Below are 12,742 nucleotides of genomic sequence, written 5' to 3'. Positions count from 1 at the left end.
AGTTTTAAGCCGTACCTAGCCCTCTTGCTGGGAATATACTGTTTAAATGCCAGCCGGCCTGTGAAGTGGACCAGTGATTCGTCCACAGCGATCTTTTGGTCAGGGACATAGACTTCGGGGAACCGTCTAGAAAAGTAATCAATTAGGGGGCGAATTTTGTAGAGTTTATCGTAATTGGGATCATCTCGGGGAGGGCACTGGGAATTATCGTTGAAATGCAGGAAGCGCATTATAGCATCATAGCGGGACCTGGGCATGACTGAAGAATAAATTGGCATGTGGTGGATGGGTTGGGTGGACCAATAAGAGTGCAGCTCATTTTTTTTTGTAACCCCCATATTGATTGTAAGGCCCAAAAACACTTTGAACTCTTCCGTTGTTAGGGGTCTCCATTCAAAAGGACGGGAATGATATGAGGTGGGGTTGTTCAAGATAAACTGTTGGGCAAAAAGATTGGTTTGGTCCACGATGTTTTGAAGGAACTCCAAAGGGAAAAATAAATTAAAAAAATCAATCAGAATAAAATTTTCGGTGTTGACCTGCAAACCTGGCTGTGCTGTGAAGGGGGGGATTGTAGCTGACCCAGAGCTAGAAGGCAGCCACAATGGGTTTGCCAAGGCATCCGGAAGCTGCATTTGGGCTCTTCTTCTTTGGGGCTGGTGTGAAATCCCAGTACTTGTACTGGGCATTTCCTCCTGGGGTCCAGCGCCGTTGGCGTTTGCCGATTGGCCATTGGCGCTGCTGGTGTCTGCCTGATTTTCAGTGCGGCGTCTTTTAGGCCGAACTTCTTCCTCCTCCGATTCAGTGCCGGATGTAAAGCCTTCAAAGGGCTCAAATTCTGAACCGGATTCAGAAATTGTTTCAGCGTCGGAAGGTGAGAGCTCCCCGCTGCCGTCACTCATCATGGATATCATTTCACAGGCCTCTTCGGCAGAGAAAACCCTTTTGGACTGTGACATGGTGGCTGTATGAAGGGTGACAGGTAATCGGGTACTTTGCTGGGCAGGTGACAGGCAGGTGATAGGTACTGATGGGTACTGATGAGTAGTACTGATTCTGATAGGTGTTACTGATGGGTACTGATCAGTACTGATACTGATAGGTACTGATGAGTACTGATGGGTACTGATAGGTACTGATGAGTACTGATGGGTACTGATGGGTACTGATGAGCAGGCGGCAAGTAATCAGGTACTTCAGGCGTCAGGTACTCTGATGAGCAGTTGGAAGGTACTCGGGTACTCTGATGAGCAGTTGGAAGGTACTCGGGTACTCTGATGGGTAGGTGGAAGGTACTCTGGTATGCTGATGGGTAGGTGACAGGTACTCGGGTACCCTGATGGGTAGGTGACAGGTACTCGGGTACCCTGATGGGCAGGGAAAAGGTACTCGGGTACGCTGATGGGCAGTTGACAGGTACTCAGATGGGCAGGTGACAGGTACTCAGATGGGCAGGTGACAGGTACTCAGATGGGCAGGTGACAGGTACTCAGATGGGCAGGTGACAGGTCCTCTTTATTTGATGGGGGCAATCAGGGCACAGTAATGGTACAGTACTCTCACTGGTAACTCACTGTTAGCTGATCTCCTCACACTGGATCGGTGTGTGAGGAGAAGAGCCTGGTAACAGTGAGTTACCCTCATCTTTGTTGACATTTGTGACCGGCTGTGATTGGACACAGCCGGTCACGTGGTAAAGAGCCAATTTCATTGGCTCTTTACCAAGATCGGGGATTGGCTCTGTCCAAGGGACGAGCCTCGTCCCCGATCGCTGCTCTGCACGCCTCCGGGGGCGCGCATTGCAGAGAGAACGAGCGGCTCGTGCTTGAGCCGCTCATGTGATCGGCTGTGATTGACACAGCCGATCACGTGGTAAACAGCCAATTTCTATTGGCTGTTTACCTCGATCAGGGATGGGCTATGTCCGAGGGACGAGCCTCATCCCTGATCGCGCCGCTGCGCGCCGCCGGGAGCGCGCACTGGAGGCTAGAACGGGCCGACGTCATATGACGGCGGCCCGGATCTAGACAACCACTTTGCCGACGTCATTTAACATGACGCGGTATGGAAGTGGTTAAGTAATATACCCAACATATGCAAATAATATATAAAAAAGATGTGTAGCGCCAAAACAAAATTAGGTGACAATGAACAATAGGTGAACAAAAACAAGTCCAAAATTAGTGAAAATGGAGAAAATTAATGCACAGAATCCCATAAAGCGGTGATAGCTTGTAAAGAAAGTCTAGTGCAGCAATGTAAAAAAAAAATATATATATATATATATATACTGTATATCTTGAAGTGAAGAAAGGTGCTCCAACAAAGTGCTTCAAGGTCAGCCACCACACCCCAGTGAAATGAACACTCACCGGAACTGATGGCAGACATTACAGCCGTTAATTAGGGAGACTGCCTTAATGTTAGACTGTTCACGTGACCAAAGTTCCCGCCTGGTCCCCGGCATTAGTGAGTGCACCCTTGGGCAAAGGTACCCCTAGTGCATGGGTGCAACACTGCCTGGTGTAGCCCAAGAACAGGGTGGGCTTACAGTCACAAATAACATCCACCACTGCACTGCCCACATTAGCCTGGCTATGTTACCCGCTTTGTTACTATAAAAAGTACAGTTGTAATATTAATGTGATACCTAGGCATGTGTTTAAAAAACTTTCACCAGATAAACAGAACAGTTATTTGGAAAGATGCTGAGAGTATCTTTTTGGGTCTGTTCCCTACTGCATTATTTTATAATTTGGAACCACTAACCAATATGAGGATAGGAGTTGCCTAGCTATAAAATTTCCAGAGCAACACCCAGTACATAATCTGGGCCTAGAATCCAAGGGGCCCAACAAGGATTAGTTTATATAAAGAAAGTTATAGTTCAATTAACATGTATTTTTTCATTTTCAACATAAATTAGAAGTATAAAAAAATACAAAAAAAAAAAAAAAATACTACACACAGGTTCACAGACAAAGAAAAATGATCTCAACATCACAAAGACCTAAGCTAGACAACCTAGGACCTAACAGCTAGGCAGTACCTATTCAAACATAGCAATACACACAATACCACTGTGTATAGTATTTTTTTGTAATGATCAATGCTAACTTTATCATGTTGAAAATGAAATAATACAAGTGTTTCTAAGTATACATTTTAGAGATGTGCTCTGCCATTATATACACTGGGCTTTGTGAGGAAACCCTATCATTCAAAAACTCTATCACTTGGGAATATTAATTTCAAAATGATCAATTTGCAATTCTGAGCGGTTGTTACTTTAGACAAATGGTCTCCAAACTGTGGCCCAGGGGCCAGATTTTGCCTGCCTTTATCTAGCCCTTGGGGCACTGTTCCTCTCACGGATACAAGATACTATTCTCCCCAATGACACTAACGATAGGGCACAATTCTTTCTAACACCAATGTTTGGGACACTGACACTGATAGGGCACTATTCCTTCTACTGGCACCAACGATGGGGCACGAAGTCTGGAGGACAGTAAGCTGGCCCTTTGTTAAGAAAGTTTGGAGATCCCGGATTTAGACTGTTTGCGACCCATGCCTAATTTATTTTAAGTGATTTTTTTTTCACATGATATAACAATTATTTTCAAATACTTAAGTATGCTATGACCTTACTCAGAAAATTATGATTGTGGCTGTTTCACTGTGTCACAAAGCCATATTAATTAAAAGAAGAGGTGGGGGGATTGGCTTAAAAGAAAAGCTTTAAAGCGTCTTAGAGATGGGCGGGTAAGCAATGGTACATGAGGTCTTTATGTGGGAAGTGTAATTTTTATTTTATTTTAGAGTGTATCTTCTCATTTTTGTTACTTGTGTTAAATGGTTATCACTTTAACCAGGAAACAGTGAAACATTAATAGTGCTTAAGGGGTATACAGTATGTACAATTCTTTTTGAAGATGTTGCAAGCATGTGAAAATGAGTATCGCTGGACCGAGCATCAGCACTGAAATAAATTATTCTGTGTAGCTTTGCTCCTGTACCGGCACGCAAGTTTCTCTTTACCGGAACCTTTGGTCACAAAAGCCGATGGAGAGCCTTTGAAGTGAGTGGCTACCACTGTAGCCTACAGACACAAGTGCAGTTAATTCCCAGTGTCATCCATTTTGTGGTCTTGTAGCTAATTAGTCACACAGTAGAAACTGAAGAAGGCTCAAAAAGCCAGCACAGCAGGCAACTCACTATTTATTTATCAGGTTTTGATATGTATTGCCCGTAGGCTAATGGACACATGGGCATACACACTGCTGAGATAGATAATGTACAGTATATGCAGAAAGACTCTACTTATTTATATTAAATATTGTATCAAAAATATATTGTGGCCAATTAGTAGAGTTGTGTGCCATATATGTCCTGCAGGAGGTGATTGTGTGAATGTTTTATAGCACAACTTAGAGATGAAATGACAGCAGTGACTCTCTTTATTAAAATCTCTCACTTGTGGGGTACCTTATTTATTTTTCCAGTTACCTGTGATATGATAGAATGTAGTTGTTCTTTCAAAAACAGTCATGTCGCATTCTCATATATATACTGGTAAATGGATTGGGGAGACAGACCTATGACAGGAGATCTCAGACGGACTTAACTCTAGATAATAACGTCATCTGCTACACTTTCACAGTTAATGCATTGTCATGTCTACCTTACCTCTAAAATAAAAATAGTTCACATACCCAGTCAGATTTATACATCAAATTTAAGAAAACATCACATTGCTGGAAAAAAAACAACAACTGGATTTGGCATGTCAACCTACAAACACTTGCCACAAGTACTTAGGTTATGAAGAAGAAAATATACTGTTATGTATATTTTTGTTCTGCAGTGCCCTGCAGTGCCATTATTCTAGTTGGAGTTGCAAGGACAGCAGGCGGAACAAGCAATGGAACCAGATTTCCTTTTACTGACCATGGACCCTGGATTTTCTAATTAAAGTCAATACATTTCTTTCTTCCAGTATGTTCTGGGTCTGGGATGTAGGGTAGAGAAATCTCATTACCGGTCTTCTAAAGAGATATAACAAGCATGGTTCTACTTGCCAACATCTGTTCAAACCTGCAGTAACAATTTTGGGTAGAAGCCCTGATCCTGGCTTTAACATCTGAACTGGTCTGGCTGGGCTGCTACATTAGACTTGTGTCTATATGCAGCAGTGGCAAAGTCAGCATTGACCATATATTTTTTTAAAATTATCAGTGCATATCCACTGATTGCATAAAAGCTTATATACACATATTACAATGTTTTAGGTCAGGTAAGAACCAGTAAAACAATAAAACATTTTGTGTAAAAGAGGTGTTCCTTTTAGATGGTTATAAATTGGGTAGCAAAGGTTGTGTGCCTCCAGGTTCCAGTGATTCGGCCCAGCTACCTAGTAAGTCACTGCATCCAGTGAAGTCTTCAAAGTGATATTGTAAAGGCTGAAGGTTTTTTACCTTCATGCATTCTACGTATTAGGGTAAAAAAACCTTCTGTGTGCTGCTCTCCCCACAGCCCCTCCCCCCAATATTTACCTGTCCCTTCTCGATCCAGCAACATGCACAGGAGACTCCGCTGTCCCGGATCTCTCTCTCTTCATTAGCTGAGACACAGCAGCAGGAGCCATTGGCTCCCACTGCTGTCAATCACAGCAAGTGAACCAATGAGGAGAGAGTGAAAGCAGGACAGAGCTGCGGCTTTATGTGTCTTATGGACGCGTAAAGCATTGCTTGGGAACGACCACGCACCAGTGCCCCCACAAAAACTGGCTTGCTATTGGGGGCACTGTTCAAGGGGGAGGAGCACCAGTAGGGGACCCCAGAAACAGGTAAAACCATGGCACAGAGCAGGTAAGTATATTATGTTTGTAATTTTGTTTTAAAAAAACTATGCCATTAACATAATTTTAAAAGTCTAAATTTCTGTCCCGCACACTTGTTGATCCATGACTCAATAGAGAGTAAAGATAACTAACAGCCTGACAGCTCTGAAAGAAATAAGCAGGTTGCCAGGTCTGTCATTTTGCAGTTCTCACTGCCTAGCTTTCATACACATGGCTTTTTTACTTTCCGACTCACTGACCCACTGACTCACTGATAAGTATCCTGGTCAGAAAACTATATGCACAAAGTTTGCATATTCTTTCTGTGCTTGTGTGGGTTTCCCCCAGGTACTGCAGTTACCTCCCACACTTCAAAGACATGTACGTACGTTAATTGGCTCCTTTCCATATTGGCCCTAGTATGTGTGTGCGTGTCTATGTATGTATGTGAGATAGTGACCTTAGATTATATGTTCCTTGAAGGAGGGAGTGGTGTGAATGTACAAAAAGTAAAATGATGTGTATACTGTTGGCACTATATAAATGCCTGCAATAAATAAAATAAATATAAAGATATAGAATGCTATAGTTTCTCTGACTTTCATTTGCTGCATGTTCATTTTTGCGACAGAATTACTGAAGCCAAAAACAGCCAGGTCACCAGAATTTGCAGAAAGAAGCCAACAATGAAAGTCCTGTTTTTATCTCATGACAAGTATACTAGGACACATATCTACATTACAAAAGTACTAAACAAACAGCAACACCAGACAAATGATACACCTCATAAATCACCTAACTTCCCTCCCTCCCATTGACTTACTGATAGTGGAGAACAGGCAAAGCTGGTTTCCCAGCCCACAATGTAATGCCTGGGGTGTGTGAATCCCACATGATGTAGTTTTGTGGGATGGCATGTAGAATAACTTGGATATTCATTTTGTGGGGTGCAATTGACGCACTGGGAGGAAGGGGGATGAGGGGAGTGAAGGTGTAAAGTAAATGGTATAATGCTCCCCATAGTTTCACAAATGTGACATAGTGGGGAGAAAAATTCCAATACGCAGCTGACTTAACCTGTCCAGTATTGTTGCCAAGGAAAACTTTTTGTTATCTCCATTTGCCTCCAATGTCAGCATACATTAAAACAATACACTGAATAGCCAACATACCTACAGAAATGTCAAATGGCTAAATGTCTTGCTTTGTATGGCACCCCTTTGATAATGAACATATGTGTTCATTATTATATTTTTTTATTATATATATTTTTTTTTTTGAGGAGGACATAGCAGTTTACTTTAAATATAAAGGAGAAAGTAACACAATTGACCAGCTGTAGTCCCCTAGGCAGCCCAATAGTTAAACGTGGACTGAAGCAACATAGCATTGTATCATTTTGTCCAGCACTTGAGGCGGTTCTATAAACCCATTTATTTTGTATCCATAAAACCTCTCTTCGTTTTTACACTCACCCATGCTGTAATAGATTGTGTCTTCCTCTTTCTAGGTCCTTGTAATGGCTAGGGAAGGAGGAACAATTTAATGACAAGGGTGTAACCACTAGAGCCTCAGCACAGTGCAAAAACATATAAATGCTTATTACTGACTAGAAGAGGAGGAAGATGAGATAGTTCAGCGGATCCGATTCTGCTCATAAAACATTACACAGACGCAGTACATCCGAGGTCTGAAAAGAATCCACTCTTCAAAAGCTAACAATTCTATTCTTACAATGGTGGTACTCATTGTTCTTCACAGCTGTCGATTGTTTATTTAATATTCGGGCCAATTGTCAGGTAAAGGCATTCCTTCCCAAGGATCTAGCAAGATATATACAAGGGCTTCTTTAAATAGCAGCCGGAAAAGAGAGTGCTCCATCTCTTGACTTTATCAAGCACACATGTCTTCAGCGTTTCTCATTATCTCGTTCACCATGAGGCAGGTCCCTCCGACAATGAACAGATTGAAAGGATAGCATAAGTTTGAGGGAGAGAAAGAAATAGGGCCAATACAATCACAATCAAAGAAACATGTTTGAACAAGAAAATAACTAAATGCCTATGTAGCCACCTGCACATAGGCTTTTCAATATCTAGCGAAGGTGGATAAAATAGTTTTTTTTTTCCTTGTTAATAAAGTCATCTGCATAATAGGAATTTATCGCTCTGAACAAATGCAAAGGAGATGCCTGACAGAGAAAAGGCCCATGAAGTTTACAACGAAAATAGATGGATTATTCCAAAAGCCTTCATTAAACATCAGATTAGGAGTTTCTACTAGAATTAAATGCAAACACTATTTTTTTCTTTTTCTTTGAAAAATTATGCATTTAAAAAAGGGGTAACTGTTCTAGGATTTTTAAAAATGCTAGTACTAAAAGACACACTGGTCAAATCAATCTGAAAATAGTGACAGCTGAATTCACATACGAGTAAATGTTAACTATTAGAAAGAAATCACTAAAGAGCAGTAGTGATGACGGATTAATTTACAACCTGTTTCACTCCAGTTTTTTTCACCTGTAGGGCCCCTTTCACACAGACGCCTCCGGTATTCAGATTCCATTTGCTTAGCGGGGATCCCTCTGCTGATCCCCGCTTAGCAGGCACTGTGCAGAGCAGACACAGACACAGTCCCGCTCTCCTCTATGAGGAAATTGGGTTGAAACGGACCGTCTGCCAGAAGGATGGAAAATAGGACCACCATCCATCTGGATTTTGCAGGCAGGATAGGATTGGATGGCAGATATTCCTTTCCACCACTAGATTCAACACACTTCCTGTGAGCCCAGGCTTTCGCAGACCCCAGCCACCCGATGGCAGAGTGATCTGCAGTCTTGTGTGCTGTGCCACCCACTCCAGGGCCAGAACAAGGGGTGGGCAAGAGAGGTACCTGGCTGCCCTGGGTGCAGTGTGCTAGCGTGGAGGAGAGGGGGCCTCAGCGAGTTGTTACACTGTCGGCAATCACTAGCACCCAGTACTTTTCCACATTTGTACCAAGGTGTCTCCTAAGTCTCTAGCGCAGCGATTGCTGACACTGTAGCAGTCCGTATCTCTTCCAGTCAGCTTCTTAACAGTAGTGTCAGAGCACCGAGGGAAGTTTCCTGTAGGTTCCTCCTATGTATCTTTTGAACAGGAAAAGTAGCCTGGAAAGAATGAGATCTCTCAGCACCGGCAGGTTACAGTGCCTGAAGCCTGTGCTGAGGGCTAGAATAAGAGGAGTTGTGTTAGAAGAGGAGGGAGGGGGGAGGTTTATGCTTAGAGGGATTAAGAGGATTTTTTTGCTGAGGAGAATTTGGAGATGAGAGCATTTTTTTTTTGGGGGGGTAGGATTTGTGCTTGTAGGGGGGATTTGTGTTGGGAGAGGGGATTTGGGGGAAGTAAGAGAGTTTGTGTAAGAAGGAGGAGTTTGGGGAATTTATACTGGGATGGGGGGGGATATGTGGGGGGGGGGGAGGAAATCTGCGCTGGGAGGGGGGAGAAGGAGGCAAGAGTTTTTGCTGAGGGGGAGATTTATGCGGGAAGGGGGTATATTTGGTGGTGGGGATTTGAGCTGAAAGGGGAGAATTGGGATTTGGGGGGTACTTTTTTACTGCATAGGGGGGCCACTTTTGATCTTGCACATGGGCCCACTGGTTTTATGATATGTCCCTGTGTAGGGGGCCTTGTACTTAAGATCTCACAACCCACAAGGTGCAATGTCTATGCAGTGTGCAAAGTGATGGGTTGAGCTCCAACTTCTCAAGGTGGAAAGGTAACATTGATACACTAATTGCCCATGTTTTTTATGACTTCTAGGGCACTCCATAAGTTAAACATGGTACATAAAGGCATCCCTAGGTGTCTGTTTTCCAGGTGTATTGGCAGGTAATAAATGGTGAATTTTTTTCTTTTTGGTTCTTACTCAAAACCCAAAAAGAAGGCATGGAAAGGACCTTGCATTTTTCATCTGGCCTCCACTGACTATACAACAAAAAAACAAACATAAAAAAAACCAGCTGGAGCAGCCCGGCCCCTCACCAGTGCATTGTACCCATTTCCTTTTCCATAGGCAAATACATACATATTAAGGCCATTCAAATGTCTCAAGACATATCTGTACAAAAGGTCAGACAATGGCTGCATTTCCAATCAGCGTCTGACGTCAATGTGTCAAAAACATAACCTCAAAGAAAATGAGGTTGATTTACTAAAGCTGAAGAGTGCAAAATCTGGTGCAGCTGTGCATGGTAGCCAATCAGCTTCTAACTTCAGCTTGTTAAATTATACTTTCACAAAAAAAAAAAAAACAACTGGAAGCCGATTGGTTTCTATACAGAGCTGCAACAGATTTTGCAATCTCCAGTTTTAGTAAATCAACCCAATTGTCTTAAAAGCTCACAGCAACTGATCATCTTACATTTTAATGCACTTTTTATCTCAAGCCCACTGTAGCAATGGAAAGTAATATGACAGGTTGATATAGACAATAGATTCATACTTGGTGCAGATGTTTGCACTGTAGTGATTTTGTGTTATGACAGAATGGATAAAGGAAATATACATTTTTCCTAAATCTGCTTTTTATAGTTTCCAGCATTATAAAATAATGTCCAGGGACATACTGCTACTGAGCTAGTTTTTTTTTAAACTCTCAGAAAGAACTGTGATGCATATATGACATAAATGTAGAATATATATTCTGTATTGTGCATCTCAGAATACAGTATTCAAGAAATATGAATATAAAAAGCATAGGGAACATGAACATGAGAAGAATATGCTAGAGAATGTTTCTTTTATGGAGTTGGTCAGTATAGAAAACCAGGGACAAAATTGTCCAGGGATAAACCATTTAAAATGGTAATGCAAATAGAAACGTGCACAGTTAAAAGCTATGCATGATTTTACTATCTTCTAAGTAGAAAGACTATGACTACTCTATAGAGTAAAGGGTTTTATGTATTGTAAAACCTGAGGAATATGTGCTGATGTAAAAGGCTGATATGTCCCCCCTCACAAATAATGTTAAGCAATATTACTTCAAACCTTTTCCATTTGAGAATACCGACGTATCACTAGATGATTATTTTGGCATAGGTTGCTTATTTTAAGGTGTATTGGTTAGGGCAAATTACTTTCAACACATCATCATTATTAACATTCCACAACTACATGAAGTAGGCCCTTGTAACTGACCTGTTACCTTTTATCATAGGTATCAACATCTTGATAAAACATTGATGTTTCACAAGCAATGTCCCCTATTGTATGCTTCAAATAAACTGGGATACCTTTACAAAATGAAAAGAGTCATTCATAAAGGATGTATTATCCTTTTGACATTTAGTAAATGTAACAGTCATACTAATAAGGATCCAATCAACAGTGGAATGTTCATTGCTATAAAGATTCACGTTTTAGAGTTCTGTTCAACTACCTTTCCATAGATAATCGCGCAATTCTGTTCAAATGTGGTATTGGTGCTTGCAGACACCTTCAATAGACCATGGTGGTGCCAAAATCATTTTGACATAATAGAATATTATTTATATTGTGTGGCATTATAGCTTAAAGCGGAGTTCCGGCCACAAAATCGACATAACCGATTTTGTGGCCATCCGCTTGCTTTTCCCCACCTGAAACAGAATTGGATAGTTAGGATATTTTTTTTTTTTTTACTTACCTTGTAATTGTAGAAAGAAATACTCCCCTGTCTTCCACTTCCCCCCTCGGCGGCCGCGCCGTCACTTCCGATTTGCAATGATTCCTGGGAGCTGAACGTCATCGCTCCCAGGAATCAATGCGCCGGCACCGGCCCCGCTCGTCACTTCCGGTGCGACACCGCATTCCTTGTGAAACAGCTTCTGGGCATGCCCAGAAGCTGTGGAGGAATTTGGCGCCGTGACGGAAATGACGAGAGGGGTCGGTGAAGGCGCATTCTGGGAGAAGAAGATGCGGTAGAGGACGCAGAAGAGGATCGCGCTGGCTTCAGCTGCCCACAACAGAGATGGCAACACTGGAGAAGAAATTTTAAAAGTGAGTATTTCTTCTTGTAAGTGCGAACCGGGACAGATCAGAGGCTAGCCATTGTGGAATGTACTAGCCCTGACTGTCCCGGGGGTATGTTTATTGAAAAAATGTTTTTGTGGCCGGAACTCCGCTTCCTAACTAATCTACATAACAAAGTATCCAAAAGACCATGTTCTAGGTGTTCTCTGAATATGTCTAAAAAGTTGGCAATGAAAGGAACCAGATGCCCCACAATCCAGGAAGAAGAGCATATGAGAATTATTTTGGGTGTGGCAAACATTTAGCTGAAATGCACCTGACCATCACCAGGTTATTCAGCTTATTCAGTGATGACAAGTATATGTTAGAACATGTATGTGAAGAGTTCAGCTTCAGGTTCTGAACACTAGAAATATTTGCTTTACAATTAAAGTAGTTTAGTTTTTCTCAACTGAAGTGGCAGTGTTAAGTGGAAGCCATTATGATAAAGCTCATTAATGGCATGCTTGCACTGGGACTCAAGTATGGAAATCTCTCAACTAGAGCTCTATCTAGACAGTGCCTTGTGTTCATTGCTCACTGAATTTTGCCAGTGATAGTAGACGAGCTTTCCCCCCAAAGTTCTTGATTCACTCCCATAGAAAATGTAAGGGTGTGAAGCAAAGGTATAAGATCTAGCACGTAAAGGCAGACAATCCAGCTTGCCGATGTTGTTTCTGAAGGAATGCAGCTATCAACATGAGTTTTATTACAATGTGTTCCACCCAACAGCTCCGGACAAGCAATATTAACCACTAATAGTAGATGGATGTTCCATAACACAACAATGACCAAAATACATAATGGTCAACCTTGCCTTACATAAGATTACAATGTAGACTAAAAGCAATAGCGCATATTCTACATT

The 12,742-nt window shown here is 42.0% G+C and overlaps 1 protein-coding gene across 25 annotated transcripts in view; it reads right to left on the bottom strand.

The window, feature by feature from the left end:
* The window catches only part of TENM3 (teneurin transmembrane protein 3), a 1,577,510-nt gene that overhangs the window by 322,993 nt on the left and 1,241,775 nt on the right, over window positions 1–12,742 (bottom strand). The window lies entirely within an intron of this gene.

This window comes from Pelophylax lessonae (genome assembly GCF_965119305.1).
Source record: "Pelophylax lessonae genome assembly, chromosome: 1".
NCBI lineage: Eukaryota > Metazoa > Chordata > Amphibia > Anura > Ranidae > Pelophylax > Pelophylax lessonae.
Note: the sequence above shows the minus strand (reverse complement) of the source record. Positions and strands in the feature narration are given on the sequence as shown.